Raw genomic sequence first — 18,706 nt, 5'->3', positions numbered from 1 at the left:
TGGGGCTGAGTGAAAGGTCTAGTACCCTGTCCCAGGGGTGGCGAGTCCTCCATATGTCGACTAGTTTATGTGTCAATGAATGTGTTGAGCAATCTATATTGGCCCCCTATGCCTTGTGACGCCGGTCCTCCCTGTTCAGCGCTTCTGTCCACTGCAGGGCATGAAACCGCATTGAAGTCTCCTCCCTCAGTATGATGTCTGATAGTAGTGGTCCTAGTAGGTCCCCCACGACTTCCCAGAACAGCACCTCAGTTTTTTGGGAGGCGTACAGATTAAGTAGGTGAATGGTTCAGGAGCCGATTGTGCCCGAGGCTAGGATGTACCGTCCCACTCCATTCGTTAGTGCGTTGGTCACCTGTAGATGGCAATGCTTGTGAAGTAGTATTGCTACCCCATTGTGTTGGCTTGTGGCCGGTGATCTGTATATCCTATCAAAGTGCCTGTCTCTCAGTAGGTTGTTGTGTGCTCTATTGAGATGCGTTTCCTGTAAGAACGCTATGTCTGCATGCATGCGTTTGACGTCCCTAAACAAGAGCCTCCTCTTATGCAGAGAATTTAGTCCCTTAACGTTAAGGGAGATTATTTTGGTTGTCATGGCGCTAAGGTGGGGGTATCGGTTGAACAGGACAATCCAGCACCTTGAGGGTAGTAAGCATCCATGCAGCAAAGGAGTATAGAAGTGGAGGAGAAGAGAAAGAGGATAGTAAGTAGAGCAATCAAAAATATTTAACTTATAAAACTAGAGCCTGGTCTGATTCATGGCCAGGACAAGTGTGGGGTGTCCAGTCCCCTAGGGTCTTTTCTGACCATAGTCGGGAGTGGTATCGCTGCCGCTCCAGACACTCTTCATCGAAGACATCCTTTGTAGTAACCTCATAACATGCCTTAATCTATACAAACATGGGAGACACAGAACTATAGACCTTGTAATAACCCACATGCTTGTGTTCGTTGGGGTGGTCTAGCTGACCCTCCCTCTCTCCTCCTCCCCCCCCCCCCCCCCTCCCACAGTTCCCCACACCTGGAATACCCCTTTGTCTGAACTGGAGTCATCTATTTGGTGGACTCTCGTGCTGTTTATTTGAATAGAGGGCAAAGAGAGCGGCACAAATGATTGGAGCTGTTGTATTTTGTTTTTTTCCCTTCTGTTGCCCAGTGCCAGAGCAGTCGTGTGTCCCCCCGTCCCCCCCCCCTGCCCTCATGTACAGAACAGGGTGGACAAGGGCCGTATGCCATCTCTCCCCCCCAATCCCCCCATGGCGTACTCCCTTTATCCCATCATACGTTAGTGTCCATTCAGAACATCCTTCTCGCGTGTTATCGTTGTTCAGCCAGGGCAGGACGCAAAGCAGAGTGTATTCTTCGGTGCTAGTTGCCGGCCTACTGATAAGGCCTCACTGACTGTGAGCCATTCTCTTGGCAGCGGGGCGGGTACCTTCTCCCGTCTGACTAGGTCTGCGAGCTCCTCCAAGGCGTCCAGTCCCAGGTATCTGAAGAATCACTCTAGGGGACCAGGACGTGCATGTGTCCCCCTCTGAATGCCATTCCAAAGAGGTGGTTCCAGGGAAATTTAACATTGTGGGCCCGAAGAGCGTTCGTGATGGGCCTCCATTCCTTTCGCAATGGTGACTGGGGATAGGTTGGGTCTTAAAAGATTTGTATCTGCCGGCCTTCAAAGGTTACTTCTTCCGTTCTGCTTTTGCTGATGACTGTTTCTTTAGTGGCGTAGAAGTGAAACCGGATGATATCTCGGGGCTGTGTGCTGTTTTGAGGCGCCCCCAGGGCTCTTTGTTCCTTATTAAGCTCCCATCTGTCTGCTAAGAGGTCTGGCAGTAGCGGTTTAAGGATCGCCAGCACCTTCTCGGCCACCTGGCCTTCTTTGGCATCTTTGGGCACCCCCATCAGCCTGAGGTTGTTGCGCCGGGACCAGCTGGTGAGGTTTTCTAGAGAGGATTCCACTGCTAGGAGCTGGGTGTGCCAGTCTGAGTCGGAGGTTAGCAGGGCATTGTGCGCCTGTGAGACTGATTACACACGTGTGGACGTGTAGATCCCCAGGGCCTGGATTTCCATTTTGACTTCCCTCGAGCTCCTCTAGATCTTTGCTGCCAGAAAAGTCCTGTTCCTTCATCTGGGCCAATATGTTGGACGTGTCCTCTGTGAACGAGGTGGAGGAGTCAGATGCAGCGTCCTCCCGGTCTTACATAGTAGTTTACATAGTTACATAGCTGAAAAGAGACTTGCGTCCATCAAGTTCAGCCTTCCTCACATATGTTTTTGCTGTTGATCCAAAAGAAGGCAAAAAACCTAGTCTGAAGCGCTTCCAATTTTGCCACAAACTAGGAAAAAATTCCTTCTTGACCCCAAAATAGCAGTCAGATGTCTCCTTGGATCAAGCAGCTATTACCCCACTAATTAGAAATTATATCCCTGTATGTTATGTTTTTGCAAGTATTTATCCAATTGCAGTTTAAACATCTGTAATGACTCTGACAAAACCACCTCTTCAGGCAGAGAATTCCATATCCTTATTGCTCTTACTGTAAAAAAACCTTTTCTTTGCCTTAGATGAAATCTCCTTACTTCCAGCCTAAATGTGTGACCTTGTGTCCTATGTATATCCCTGTTTATGAATAGGTTTCCAGATAAAGGTTTGTACTGGCCCCGAATATATTTGTATAATGTTATCATATCCCCTCTCATGCGCCATTTTTCCAAACTAAACAGATTTCATTATTTTAACCTTTCTTCATAACTAAAATGCTCCATTCCGTTTATCAATTTTGTAGCTCGTCTCTGGACTTTTTTTAGTGCCATAATATCCTTCTTTAGAACAGGCGCCCAAAATTGCACAGCATATTCAAGGTGTGGTCTTACCAGCGATTTATAAAGATGCAAAAGGGTAATAAGCGCTCTCTTCTCAAGGGTGAGCAGCAGTTCACCAACAAGGTGTTCCCTCTTCCTTGTGATAAATGGACAGATAAAATAGAAAGGTGAACAGGCAAAGAGGCAAAATTATATTTTCATCCTGAGAATTTATGCCCCTATTTATATATGACAAAACTGGCCTTAGCAACTGCAGATTGACATTGCATATTGCTGCCTAATTTATTGTCTATAACAATTCCCAAATCCTTCTCGTGTGTGGTTATCCCTAGTTCACTACCATTTAGGGTGTAAGTTGCTTGTGCATTCTTAACCCCGAAGTGCATAACTTTGCATTTTTCTACGTTAAATTTCATCTGCCATTTTAGTGCCCAGTCCCCCAATCTATCCAAATCCCTCTGCAGCAAAGCAATATCCTGCTCACATTTTATTACTTTACGAAGTTTTGTGTCATCTGCAAACACCGATACATGGCTTTCAATGCCTATTTCAAGATCATTAGATTGAGCGGCTTTCATCTTGGTCTGTGTGTGTGTGTGACCTCCCGATCTAGGAAGCGTGCGGAGAAGGTTAGTGCAGGTTTTCAGTGCTTTTGCGGAGTGTCTGGACGGAGCTCACAGCTCAAGCGGCCATATTTTTCAGCAGCCAAGCCACGCCCCCCCCTTCTCTATTTATGTTTTATTTTTTACACACTAAGCTATGCACCATAAAAAAGATGCTATCTGCGTATGTTTAATTTGTAATGTCATGGGATATATGTGATCAAAGCAGTTGAAGTGCTACATTTCTTGACATTAATTCAGATTTTCTTCTAGCCTCAATTTAGTTATATACTGCATTCCCATAGCTCAGTGAGCATGGCTGAGCATCATGGAAAATGTAGTTCACAAACATCTGCTGTTTCAAGGCTAGCAGTTATTGCCATGAGTACTCCTGTTTTCTAGGTCAGGGTGTGTCAGTTATAAAGTACATACAGCAGTGCAGGCAGTCATTGTACTCATTTGAGCACAGTTTGATCAGGCAGGATCTGTCTTTCTACTTAAGTTGGCACTCAATTGAAAACTGTTGTACTGATCTCATTGATCACATGGTTAAACATGTTGTATAAAAGGTATTTGTCAGACAGAAGCGAAGTTAGTGACCCCAAAGCTTCAGATGACCGAGAGGCATAAAAACATCCATTACTTATCAGAATTTGTTGGATTAGACCACTTTTTGTATGTCATATGCAGTTACAGTTATTGTATATACATGATAAAATAAGCTGAGTGAAAACAAACTGGCGCTATATCTAGAGAACTTGGAAATATATACCAGGAAAATGACAATCGTGCAAATATAGTGACATTCTATAGATTTTTGTGTTGCTTTACAAAATGGAAAGTACTTGAGCTGAGAATTTGTACTGTCTATTGTTCTAAATGAAGTGCTGCTGAACTTGCCAAAACTGATGAACATATTCATGTTAGGATTCCCTTTTCTATCTTCTTCCTTAAAGGAACACTTTAGGCACTTTACCAACTTAATTTTTGTGAAGTTGTTATAGTGCCTTCAGTGCTGGCGATCCTGTCCCCCATCCCAAAACCCTTTATTAAAGTACATAGAAGGCTTGGAAGAGCGACTTCAAGTCCATGTCTCCAAGCCCTCTCTGTATGAGAGCTGGGAATGTTACTTCCCTTCTCTCAAAGAGGGGTGTCACGGTCGGCCACGTAGAATCATTGCGCATGCACCTACGTTCCACATTGCTTCTTTGTGAAGAGCATTGAACTTGGCTCGTCATCCTGGAGGCACGCTTGAGGAGGTGGTCCTGGCAGCTCCAAGGGAGACTCCGCGCTAGAGAAAAGGCACTTTTTTTTCAACATAAATAGATTTTAATGAAAAAAAATTAAAATCATGGGGGGGGTGGGGTGGCCGTAAATGACCGTGGGCATCCGGATCGTAGGTAGGTTTTTCAGTAAAATGCAGAGACAATGAAGGGCTGGTAACCTTGCTTTTGTAAGCTTACTATTTATATTACAGATGACCCTTTTACTATGAAAATCTTCATGGAATACTTTCAATGTTAATACATTTTATGCAAAAATAACAAACATGTTACATTTAAATAAACTACGTTAGGCCAGTATTAGGCCTGTAGCCTAAGATATAAATGATATGAGGTCTGATATCCCGTTTACCAAAAGCAGCATACGGTAAGTTATGTCAGAGCGTGTCATAACTTATATGTGTATCTATGCACATTTTTAAATTTCTTCGAAAGGAAAAATCCCTTTTTATCAATCCATTTCTTTTACAAAAATAAATGAAATAGACAAAAGATGTCTCCCACTGACAACAGATTTTTTTGCATCCCATTGGATTACAGTTTAATCATTTTAGTAGGGATGGGCAAATCTTGCTTTTTGTCTGTGATATATTGCTGTCCTATATATCATATTTGATATTCCGAAATATACTGTATTCACTTGTATTTTGAAGGTGGGGGGGATATAAGTGGGTGAAATCAAAATAAAAACTTAAAAGGAAAGCATAAACTATATTAATTCATAAAATGTCACCCCATGCTTCCTCCACAACGCCTAGTAGTAAGAATGATCACCTTAATCTTAAAAGATCCCACAAGATGTCTGACGTCAGCAGAGAACATCTCACCTATGAGCAATAACCTGACATACACAGCTGTTTCCAATGCAAATTTTAAAAGTTGTACTTACAATAAATTTAGATATCAGTGTCTGAAACATTCATTAGACAACTGGTTTTAAGTGTGGGTCCTCATGCTGTTTTACAGGGTCCATAGTGGTAGGAAGGCCCATTATGCTCATAAAGACCCTGGTTATCTGTTCACAGTAAATAAATGGTGTATAGATAGATGGCAGTGTTTTGCTTATACCATCTACCTGTTACACAAGAAGCGTCTATAATATTTTTATTTTTAGTATATGCTATGTTACATTTGAAGGCTGTGTTGTTGATCTAATTATGCACTTCTACATTGGGCCACCAAGCTACTTCAATATGTGTAATTTAGATTACTTTTAAAAACAAAGGTTATGAACCACTGGTTCAAACATTTTGGGAAAAACAAATCCTCACAAACACACTTGTAATAAATTTGTCAGTTAATAATGTCAGAAAAAACTAATTGTAACATGTTGTGGACAAATCTAAAATGGAGTTTTAATAGATACTTAAACGCCAAGTTTTTCTGTAAAACACACGCAACATATTTAAAGCGGAATTGATATCCATTTTTATGCCTAGCTTGATAGTGAGCTTAAAGGCTACTCCAACCATCATTACCACTACAGCCGATAGTTATGTGAGAAGTAACTTCAGTTCCCAGGACAAAGTATTGCAATGGTTTGCCGTTTTATGTGGGTCTCGTTAGGCTCCTGGTCTTCTTAGTTAGCAGGTTTCAGTCATTGCAGGTTTTGCAGAGCTGCGGAAGCCAAATGCTCATTTATAATTCATTCTGCTCATTTATTGGCTGAGAGCATCAACTGACCTCCCTCAGCTAATTAATGAGCGTCTGATATTGGCCTTCTCAGGACTTTACTTCCGGACTGGCTAATGATATGCCAATGGAGATGAAGTTAGACATCTGACAGCAGAGGGTTAAACAACGTATGGACAGTATTTCATAGCGAAACACTGCACATGCACACTTCATACACCATGACCACATCAAACCACTGAACTGGTCATGATGCTTGGAGAAACTCTTTCATGTTTGCCATGAGTAGGTTTTGTTTTAGTTTTTACACATTTACATTGAACCTCTGGCTGTTTTGGTAAAGCCAGAACCTACCATACAGGTTAACTTAAAAAGTTCCTTGCAATATGAGTAGTGTAGCATTTCAGATTGCCCATTTCACATGCACCCATACAGTATTTCTTTGCGAATGTTTGAGGGCACCCATGGGATTATGGGACTATGATGTAACTCTGGACAAAGAGTTGCTACTGAGGTAGGAATGGTTTTCTTCTTCGAACCCCAGTAAACTATTCAATAGCGATTACCAAAGAAAAACAAGTTACCTGCGCTCTCTCCTTAATCCCTATGTATTTTTAAACAAATGGAGGTTTTCAATAGTGATTACTGAGGAAAGGGAATGAGGGACTGTCGCTTCCAGGGTGACGTATTACATTAACAATTTAGAAACCCAATGTTATATAGTAATCTAGGTTGAAAAAACAAGGACTAAAATCCATGAAGTTCAACCTTAAAACCCATTTTTTATGCTGCTGATCCAACAGAAGAAAAAAAAAATACAATTGTAGCCACTTCCAATGATGCCACAAAAAGGGTAGAAACAGCAAAGAGATTTCCACTCCTCTCAAACATAACCTTGACACTGGGAAGGTAAATACAAACCATTAACACAATGACTCAAACGCCACAGCATTTACAGCATGCCAGAAGACAAACAATAGAACTGGCAGATTGTATTTAGGGCTTGTAAATGCATTTATCATTTTTCTATCAGTCTAGGAAATATAGATGCACTGGTGGGGTGCAAATTGTTCACATTATACAAGTTTTTATTTTCTGGACCACCACTTGACAATTAAGAAACACATTTGCCTGCTCAAAAAAGCATTTGAGCACATTGTGCACCAGAGATCATCCCATTGGAGTGGCATAGCATTTATACCATTGGAGGGTATAGCCTCACACACATATATATATATATATATATATATATATATATATATATACACACACTGAGCATTAAATACAGTGAGCAGAAAGGCCAGCTATGAAATATATTCAGATGTCACCCTCAGTGTCTACAAATGGTTAGCCTTTTGTAAGTTTAACAATTATTAACGATCAGCTAAAGGGCTGACTTTGATACACTGACAATCAATTACACTAATTTGCAGACTGGACATTTTACAGGGCCATATCCACTCTTGTGACCAGTTCAGCAACCTGGAGCTGCCAAAAGGCATCCCAAACCCAGACAAAGAACAGTGGCAAGCCATTCTCCTTTTGACTTGTATGTCATTAGAATTCAGGGGGATATAACATTACCACACTAGTTTATTTTTAGTTCGTGCTCCTACCTAATCCCTTCACCAGCAACCTTAATCTAGTGTTCTTTTGATATAAACTCAGTCTCATTCTTTTTATAAATCTTCAGTCACATTTTTTCCCCACAATCATACTTTCATCATGGTCTCTCCCAGTTTTAACATGTCATTGCAGTCTTGTTTCTGTCCACCTCTGTCAAAATTTAATCCACCTCTTATCTGCCCTTTTTTATAATTTTAAAGGATCACTATAGGGTCAGGAACACAAACATGTATTCCTGACCCTATAGTGTTCAAACCACCACCTGGCCCCCCTGGGTCCCTCATGCCTCCATAAATATAGAAATATTATTGTATTCAAGCCAGAAGCTGTAGATCTGCATACTTTTTGCCTAAAAAAAACAAACAAGCCGTCTGCTGACATCATCAGAAGTGGTAGCCTGATCCAATCACAGTGCTTCCGCATAGGATTGGCTGAGACTGACGAAGGAGGCAGATCAGAGGCAGAGCCAGCATGATTCAAACACCGCCCTGGCCAGAGGAAGGAGATACTGAATGTTTGTATGCATTTTAGGCAGTCATGACCCAGGAAGGATCTCTAATAGCCATCTGAGGAGTGGCCAGTGAAGTTATCCCTAAGCTGTAATGTAAACACAGCATTTTCTCTGAAAAGACAGTGTTTACAGCAAAAAGCCTGAAGGTAATGATTCTACTCACCAGAACAAATTCAATAAGCTGTAGTTGTTCTGGTAACCATAGTGTCCCTTTAATCTAGCCACAACCACTCTGCTCCTTCTCTCATTTCTCTAAATTTCCTACCTTTACTCCAGAGCTTGATGAAAATGCATGGCATTTAGGAGCCAGCTAAAACACTTAAGAGCCAGATTTTTTTAAACTAACAAAGCTGTATTTGCAATGACATTATAGTCCTCAGAACCATCACAGCTTAAAGGGAAACTAGTGCCAGGAAAACAAACTCGTTTTCCTGGCACTATAGCTTTCTTCCTTGTTGATGCAGAAGGGGAAACCCCTTCTGTCACTTACTGGGTCCAGCGCTGATGTCCCTTGGCGCTGGCTCAGCTCCGCCCACGCTCCTCCGCTGCCTACGTCTACCAGTGGGGGAGACCTAATGCGCATCAGCGCTCGCATTAGAATCTCCCCATAGGAAAGCATTATTCAATACTTTCCTATTGGGATTTCGGTCATGCTGGAAGTCATAGTTACATAGTTACATAGCTGAAAAGAGGCTTGCGTCCATCAAGTTCAGCCTTCCTCACATATGTTTTTTGCTGTTGATCCAAAAGAAGGCAAAAAAAAAAAAACAGTTTGAAGCACTTCTAATTTTGCAACAAGCTAGGAAAAAAATTCCTTTTTGACCCCAGAATGGCAGTCAGATTTATCCTTGGATCAAGCAGTTATTACCCTACATTGAAAGATTATATCTTTGAATATTCTGTTTTTGCAAGTGTTCATCTAGTAGCTGTTTGACCATCTGTATGGACTCTGATAAAACCACTTCTTCAGGCAGTGAATTCCACATCCTGATTGTTCTTACAGTAAAAAAAACCTTTCCTTTGCCTTAGACAAAATCTTCTTTCTTCTAGTCTAAACGCATGACCTCGTGTCCTATGTAAAGTCCGGTTTGTGAATAGATTTCCACACAATGGTTTGTATTGGCCTCGAATATATTTGAATAATGTTATCATATCCCCTCTCAGGCGACGTTTTTCTAAACTAAATAGGTTTAAATTTGTTAACCTTTCTTCATAGCTGATATGTTCCACTCCTTTTATTAATTTTGTAGCCCGCCTCTGCACTTTTTCTAGTGCCATAATATCCTTCTTTAGAACAGGTGCCCAAAATTGCACAGCATATTCAATGTGTGGTCTTACCAGTGATTTATAAAGAGGCAAAATTATATTCTCGTCCCGAGAATGAATGCCCTTTTTCATGCATGACAATACCCTACTGGCCTTGGCCACTGCTGATTGACATTGCACATTGTTGCATAGTTTGTTGTCTATAACAATTCCCAAGTCCTTTTCGTCATCATGCATAGTGTGCTAAGCACCTGGAAGTCCCTAGAGGAGAAGTTAACCCTAGGAGGTAATTATTGCTGTTTATAAAAAGGGTAATGGGAGTTTGCACTTAGACCACTTCAATGGCCTTAAGTGGTCTGGGTGTCTACTGTGTCCCTTTAATGCAGACCTTTTAATGTAAACACTGTCTAGTGACAGATGGCCACTAGAAGCGATTCCTAGTCCAGGTGCTGACTGATCCCCATAGAGATGCACTGATCTTGTATGAAATTATTAAGATTAGCTCAGCTATGGATGTAGGGCCAGCCATGACCAGACCAGAATGGTGTGGGGAAAAAGGTGAGTAAAAACACTTTAACTATGCTATTGGAGGGGGGCCAGTCAACTAAACACACACTCATTCACTCACTGATCAAAAAACACACATTCTCCCCCCCCCCCCCCCCCCCCCACACCTACCCACACACACACTTTTTTACATTTTAGTGGAAGTCCTACATTTGGAAGAGCTGGAATGGGTTCACTCTCTACGGTCCAGTGGGGATCATTTCTCTGGGTTCAGTGGGGCTGCTGTAATCTTCAAGCTCTTGATCTTCTACTTGTACTGTTTAGTGATACCGGGCCGGAGTGACATATACCGGCATCACAGCTGGACATGTGAGAGAGCAGGAAGATTACAGCTCCCCCGCCACCCGGCTCCATTTCGAATCTGCAGAACGGGCAAACACCCAGGCCCAGAACAAAATTCCTAGTCGCCATGGTGACTTGGCAACTGGGTTATGTCAAGCTCTGCTCTACTCCATCCTCAAGCTGCCGTCTCATCTTATCATCGCAGCCACTTTGATTTCTATTGCACCCGTTTTATTCTCTCCTAGTTCATCTCATTTATCTTTTACACTCTTTTATTGCATTTCTTTTTAATCTAATTTAAACCCATGTCCTTTTTCTTTTACCTCCTATACCCTGCAGGTCTAGTATAATGGGGTCATTTGTAGATCTTGCCCTTTCACTGCTCATGTGACAGAATTATCTTGTGAGATGGCCCTTGATCACTCGGGATTACTCAAAGTGCTGGTGCAAACTACATTAAAAGCATAGTAAAACAAACTCATGACACCACCATGGCAGTTGCCACTCCATATAAACCACTCTTTGGAAGTGGACTTTTGTGTTATTAGTGGGTACAAATTGTGGTTTTTAAGGGGGGCAGGCGGGAGATATGTTTGTTAAAGGACCACTATAAGCACTCTTACTACATCATCACTGTGGATGTAGTGACACATGCTGTTTTTGCTGTGTCCCTGGATTCAATGCTTCTCTATGGGATTAAGTTAAGATTTTAAACACTTTTTAGTGTTTTTGTGGTGGGACCCAAAGAATAGTACCAAATGGGCATTTTTCAAATGTTTTCAAAAAAAGGGTTGAAACCCTTTAACCTTGTTACACGTTCCTGACTGTCAATTAGACAATGTATAAAGGCTTCATACAAGAGATCTGCAGCTTTTGCAAGCTGTTTTTAGATGTACTCCAAATGAAAAAATGCTAAACTAAATGCATGTTTTACTAAAGGCATATCTACTAAATAGTGGGAGGTTGTGTTATTTGTTTTTGGCACTTAAATGTCTCAAAACCATGCAACTTTTGACTTTATTGGTAGTGAAAGATCCCCCACCTCTCACCCCAGTAGAATATAATGCTGAAATTGGGGTCATAACAGGTCCATTATATAATTTTATTTGTTAAATGCTTCGGTACATTTATGTTGATGTATTTGAGATAATCTGATTTGTGTCTTTCCCATGGGCTCTGTCAACTTGTAGTGTTTTAGCGTTATCCAATTCTGTAGCTCTAGTTGAAGCAGAATTTCCTTAAGCTTTAGGTTGGCTGAGAATTGAGAGTTGCACAATACCCTCATGCTTGCCAACCCGTGTTTCCCCTCCTCTCTCTTGGTTAATCATTGCTCTCTTCCTTTGTTTAACTTTTCTTACTTTTCTTACCTGGTTTATTTTGATGTCCAATGTGATCTTATCTGTGTTAGCCCGTATATTAAAGGGACACCATAGTCCCCAGAACTACAGCTTATTGTATTTGTTCTGGCAAGTATAATTATTCCCTGCTGGCTTTTTTGCAGCAAATATTTTCAGAGAAATGGCAATGTTTACATTACAGCCTACGGGATACCTCCACCGGCCACTCCTCAGAAGGCAGCTAGATGTGCTTCCTGGGGCAGTGCTGCACAGTGTGCCGCACTGACATTCAGTGTCTCCTCCCTCTGCATGGAGACACTGAACTTTCATTATAGAAATGCATTAATGCAAAGCATTTCTATATGGAGATGCTGATTGGCCAGGACTGTGTTTAACTTGTGCTGGCTCTGCCCCTGATATGCCTCCTTGTCAATGTTTTCCTAAGGGAAAGCATTGTGATTGTCTTTAATAAACACTTGGGATGATGTCAGCCAACCAGGCAGATCAGGGGCAGAACAAGTAGCAGCAGATTGCAATAAAGGTAAGATTTTTACTATATTTAGGGAAACAAGGGGGGGCGGAGCAGGGCAGGGGATGTAGATGATATTTAACACTATAGAATCATACATATATATGACCCTACCCTATAGTGTTCCATTAACATAGAGGATACCAAGACCCTAAACTTCTCTTGCCCTATCCTTTATACTGATACTATGGCCATCTAAACATGTGAGCTGTGGCCAACTAAACTATTTAACAGAAAAAAAAAAAGAAAAAGATTTAATCACTATTTAATCATAACAGAAAGATGATGCAGATTTTGTTATAAATGTGTGTGTGTGTATATATATATATATATATATATATGTGTGTGTATATATATATATATATATATATATATATAAAAATAGAAATATGTTAAACATGTTTTGTATGTATGTTTGCTGTATTACTGAGAATTTATATTCATTTTCTTCTGTCCACAGCTCATGCCCACCTCCGTATATATTGAAGCCAGAAGATACGCCGTGGGATTCCCTCTCTGAGCCTGAAACACCTAAATCATGAGTTCTCTCCCTACTTCCTGAGCTCTGGGACACCCCTCCCTCCCAAATTCCCCCTCAGAAGAATAAAATTGTTTTTAGGGTTTTTTTTCTTTTGTTTGAGGGTATTTCTTCTCTTCTCAAAACCAGCAAAAATTGTACATAAGAAATTTTTTTAAATGTTACAAAATTGTAAAAATAAATAAATGTGGAGTTGGGCAATATGTGGGGGAGGGAGGTGGGGGGAGCCTTATGTTATCCCCTCATGGTTAGAGTTGCATACAAGCTTTGGCATCTCTATTAAGGAAAAGGTTTAATATTTCCACCCACCCCCAATTTTCCCCTCACAAACCCATAACCTGCATCACCAACTCTGAACCCCCCAACCCCTCCCCCATCTACCGGCGGCACTGAACTTGCGTATGTTAATTCCCTTCCACCACCACCACCACCACCATCCTCGGCGGTAAAAACTATTTATTGTAAATAATAAGGATTTCTCATAAATTGTGTATTGTCCAAAATGAGATCTGTGTGTTTAATGTCTTTGAAAATGATCAGAAATGTTTTGTGTATGTGTGTTGGAAATGAGAGGGGAAGTTGCATATAGTAGCTTGGTTGGGGAAAAAAAAAAGACTAAAGTCCATCAAGGTCAACCCCATTCTTTTATGCTGTTGATCCAAAAAAAGTAAAGCTAAAACCCAATTAGCCATTTCCAGTGATGCCACAAAATAAAATAAAAAAAATCCTTCACTCCATAATTGCAATCAGATATCTTATTGGATCCAGTGGGGAGTATCGCCATATCTTAAGTGGCTCTGTCATGGCATACTTACCTTTTTATTTTTTCTCTCTCCTGTATTCCAGTTTGTTCCTTTTCTTTCTGATTTCTCTTCTAATTTTAAGTGTATGCGCAAAGTCAGCACTATTTTGCTGTATGTATTTTTCCATTGCTTGACATATTGTGGAGCTTAAAGATGCACTATAGCTTTGGAATACAAAACTATGGTTTCTCTCCTCCTCCGGTGATTTTTATTTATTTTTTCCTCCCATTTAACACTTTCTAGAGCAGACGTCTCTTGACGCTGGATCTTTCTACTCTTGATACTGATGGGGGAGCCCAATGCACATGCACGGCGATGGCTGCACAAACATTAGAGCTTCCCTCTAGAAAAGCTCTGAATCAATGCTTTCCTATGTGTATTTTGAAGATGCTGGACAACCTCATGCAAAGAGTGAGGATGTCTGTAATTTCACAGAGTTAAACTCCATGAACATGCAGGAAACACCTCTAGTGGCTGTATGTAACTGCAATATTAACATTGCACGGTTAAGGGGACAGGAACATTATACTCAGATCACTTCAATGAGATGAAGTGGTCTGGGTGCCTATAATGTCATTTTAAAGCAAGCTTTACTTACATTGTAAAGTAAAATCTTCCTAGAATACTTACCAATGCTCCAATTTGTCTTCCACTGGTTGTTGCGCATGCCCAGTACAATATCCCTGAGTCTCGATCTTAGGCAGTATTGAGATGGAGTTACTGAGCATAAGAAAGATCAGCATCGTGAAGGCAAGCAGGCAGTAAACAAGCATCACTGCAAGGCTAATAATGTTGGCGCTAGATAGCAAGAAGATCTAGTGCCGCAAAGCATATTTAAAAGAAAAAACAATTGGAGGGTGAGAGGACACAGTTTAAAAAAAAAAAAAAAAATGCCCATGACAGAGCTACTTGCATTACTTTTGTTTTGGTTTTTTTCATTAGACTAACTATTTCAGAACTAGAATCTTTGCAGGATCTGCTCCCTTCATAAAGTCAAACAGTTAACGTTTTATAAATCTGTTGTATAAACAATAGGGCATCATTTGTGTTCTCTAAATATAGTTGCATTAAAACTGTAATTTGAACAATACAAAGTATGTACTTCAAGGCTTTATTGCCAACTGTCCAGATTTCTTTACAAAACAGCAACAGTTTTTATCCTCCTATCCCACTATAAAATTGTTATACATTTTTAAAATGGTTAAAAAGAAATCTAGTAGTGCATGTGCAAAGTATTCTCTTAAAAGACGTGTGGCATTAAGACACCACTTGATACTTGGCTTGCTTAATATGGAGTTGTACGTGGAGTAACATTTGGTTTCTTTGTCTAAAACTGGTACTGTTCTGTAGAGGTATCCTTCCTATTCCATGGATGTACTCCAGAGGAGATGCTGGGATATAACATGCATTATAATTACCGTATATACTCTATTATTAGCAGAGTTTTTCAGCACATTTTTTGTGCTGAAAAACCCCAACTCGGCTTATACTCGAGTCACTGTCTGTATTATGGCAATTTACATTGCCATAATACAGACTGGGGGCTGTGTGCGGTTACTTACCTCTCCTGCAGCTCCCTCCTCCTCCGCGCCGGTCTGTTCAGCACCTCGGTCAGCTCCCAGTGTAAGTCTCGCGAGAGCCGCGGGGTCATAGTGCGGCTCTCGCAAGACAGTGTGAGCTGACAGAGGGAGCTGACCGGACCGGCGCGGAGGAGAAGGGAGCTGCAGGAGAGGTAAGTGCTTCCTGCCAGCCCCCCTCCACTGAACTGCCAATGCCACTGGACCACCAGGGAGTGAGAGCCCCCCTCCCTGCCATGTATCAAGCAGGGAGGGGGGACGAAAAAATTAATACAAATATAAATAATAATAATTAAAAAATAATAATAACAACAAAAAAATTATTATAATAATAATAATAAAAAAATAATAAAAATGCCCACCCCCCACCAAGGCTCTGCAACACACACACACACACTGCATTCATACACACACACACTTCACTCATACACACTGCATTCATACACACACTGCATTCACACACACACACACACACACTGCACTCATACGCACACGCACACTGCACTCATACGCACACACTGTAAATACATATTCAATTAATATAATTTTTTTAGGATCTAATTTTATTTAGAAATTTACCAGTAGCTGCTGCATATCCCACCCTAGTCTTATACTCGAGTCAATAAGTTTTCCCAGTTTTTTGGGGTAAAATTAGGGGCCTCGGCTTATATTCGGATCGGCTTATACTCGAGTATATACAGTATAAGCAATTGTTGGTTCTAAAATACGGTATATTGGAATGGCTATAAATATGTACACTTCTGTAAACTGCTTACTTGATTGTTGTGCTGTAAAAAATGTTTTCAAGTGTTGCCAAGTACAGACATAGCTTTTCATAGGCAACTCTGTATTCTATAATAATCTAGCACCCCAACCCGTATTTGGTGTGATGCAATTTAGTAACAGATGTCCGTAAAACAAAATGATCAGGGAATGGGCACATTTTCCTTTCCTACTCCTTTTTACCTTATTTCTTTGTTCATCAGTTCTGCCTTTATTCTATTTCCCCTGCATACTCCTCTCTCACGCATCGTTCTATCATTCACCCTTACAAATAATGTGTTCTATCGCCTTCTCACCATATTCTTTCCAACTCCCCTTTCCTCATTTCTTGATCACATCCCTCTTTTAATCTCTCACCTTCACATCTACCTTATCTCTCCCTAACACATTCTCCTTAACTTCATTTTATCATTTATCATCTTCATTCCACCTTTTACATACTCACACACTCCCTCTCCGGTCTCTCGCCCCATTCTCTCTGTTCTGTCACTCCATCCTGTCTCTACTGTGCTCTCTGTTCCCTATCTTCTCCTGTGTTCCACTTTCCTGTCATCAACTCATCTACTTGTCTGTTCTTCACGGTATACGTCATTCTCCTACCCTCCCCCCAACATGTGCCCTTTCACAATCCAGACCTTGCCCCTACTCCTACCCTTTTTTTTTCCTGTATTTAATCTTGTTACATTTTATTCTTCCTTTGCTGCATTTTGATTTCATTTTTTAATGTATCTGAATTTTTATAATGTCTTCCAGCTTCCCCCACTCTCACTGTCTAGTCTCACTTATGCGTTCTCATTTCTCCATTCCCGTATCCCTTCTCTCTGTCCTTGGCTATAATCACTGTCCCTTGCTCTCCCTCCTTCTCTACTAGTTCACGCCAGGCTCTTGATGTCCCATTCGTCAGTTCCTCTCTTCTCTCTTTGCCAGCAGTGTGACAGTCTCCTGCTGCTCTATGACCCTCCTTGCTCAGAACAGACTGTCCTCCCACAATCCCTGCGGGCCTTCACTGCGTACACACACACACACACACACACACTTTGGTGCCTCATTGCTTCTTAACAATCTGTTAAAGAAATCTGCTGATAAAACCTTGCTCTCTTTATTGGCTTTATGGTATGTCTGCGTTTTTATAAAATGTACATTTAAAGCTGTCAGTAAGGATAGCAAGCACCTAGAGCATTATTGGGTTCTTTCCATCAAGATTGACTACACTATTTCTGCATGAGGGGAGTGATTACTTTTGGTACAAGGGGGGAGTTAACTGAAAAGGGAGTGTATAGGAAGAGCGTAAATACTTTATGGGGTTTTTTTGGTTTATTTTTATTTTTTGCTATGGGGAGTGATGGTAGAAATCTCTGGCATGGTTAGGGTGAGTTTCTGGTAGATTGTGCTTGCAATTATTTGGCTGGCCGGGGTTCCACTGGCCGGGGTTCCACTGGCCCTGCAGTAATTTCTGGCAGCGAGGGTGTATGGTATGGTGGATAGGATTCCAGGAGTTCACTTGTAGGGTTTGTAGTCCCCTGGTAAGTTTGAAGTGTAACTAATTAAGAAGGTTGTTTGAGGTTGAAATACCTCAAAGAGGAACCTTTATAGGGTGGTGAGGACTTTGCCTGTTCCTTGGTAAAGCAACAAGGACATGGTAGGTTGGGGATGGCCATTTTTATTTATAAAGTACCAACAAATTACATAGCTCTGTACAATAGGTGGACAATCAGACATGTAATTGCAGCAAGACGAGCTGGACGTACAGGGACAGAGCGTGTTGGAACATTAAAGGGACACTATATTCATTAAAACAACTTTAGCTTAATCAAGCAGTTTTGTGTATATATCATGCCACTGCAGTTTCACTCAATTCTCTGCCATTTAGGAGTTAATTTACTCTATTTATACAGCCCTAGGCATGTGACTTGAACAGCCTTCCTAAACACTTCCTGTAAAGAGTCATCTGATATTTACAGTTCCTTTATTGCAAATTCTGTTAAATTTAGAAATTCATATCTCCTGCTCTTTTAATAGCTTGATAGACTTTACAGGAGGCTCCTGTGTATGATTTAAAGTTCAATTTACAGAGCACGGGTTAAAAATCTAACGTGATTAACTATGAAACCAACCATTTTTTTATGCAGGCTATGTCAGTCACAGCCAGGGCAGGTGTGGCTAGGGATGGATGTAAATAAACAAAAGTGATTTAACTCCTAAATGGCAGACAATTGTGCAGTGAGACTTCATAGGCATCTATATACATCAAAACTGCTTCATTAAGCTACAGTTGTTTTGGTGACACTAGTGTTCCTTTAACAGAGGGTTTTGAGGGCTCTGCTCAAACGAGCCTACATTCTAGATTCTCAGTTAGTGGGTAGGGCATTGGAGTTCTCTGGCAGGCTAAACTGAAGGCCATACGTTTAGTTTATTTCTATTTAAACAAGTGTAGCTGTGCAGCAACTAATGAGTTACACTGCAAAGCAAACCCTGGGGAATTGTCTCACTGAGCACATTAATGTGTTTGCAATTATAGCTGTCTCTGGCAAGGAAACGGTTACAAAA

The 18,706-nt window shown here is 41.0% G+C and overlaps 1 protein-coding gene across 4 annotated transcripts in view; it reads left to right on the top strand.

The window, feature by feature from the left end:
* The window catches only part of AHDC1 (AT-hook DNA binding motif containing 1), a 90,187-nt gene extending 76,685 nt beyond the window's left edge, over nucleotides 1-13,502 (top strand). For all 4 annotated transcript variants that reach the window (XM_063453571.1, XM_063453589.1, XM_063453580.1 and 1 more), the window contains exon 5: nucleotides 12,919-13,502. The gene's annotated coding sequence lies outside the window, so the exon portion shown is untranslated. The remainder of the gene's footprint in view (nucleotides 1-12,918) is intronic.
* The last annotated feature ends 5,204 nt before the right edge of the window (nucleotides 13,503-18,706 follow it).

Source organism: Pelobates fuscus, chromosome 1 (assembly GCF_036172605.1).
Source record: "Pelobates fuscus isolate aPelFus1 chromosome 1, aPelFus1.pri, whole genome shotgun sequence".
Classification (NCBI taxonomy): Eukaryota; Metazoa; Chordata; class Amphibia; order Anura; family Pelobatidae; genus Pelobates; species Pelobates fuscus.
This window is presented reverse-complemented; position numbering and strand designations above follow the sequence as displayed.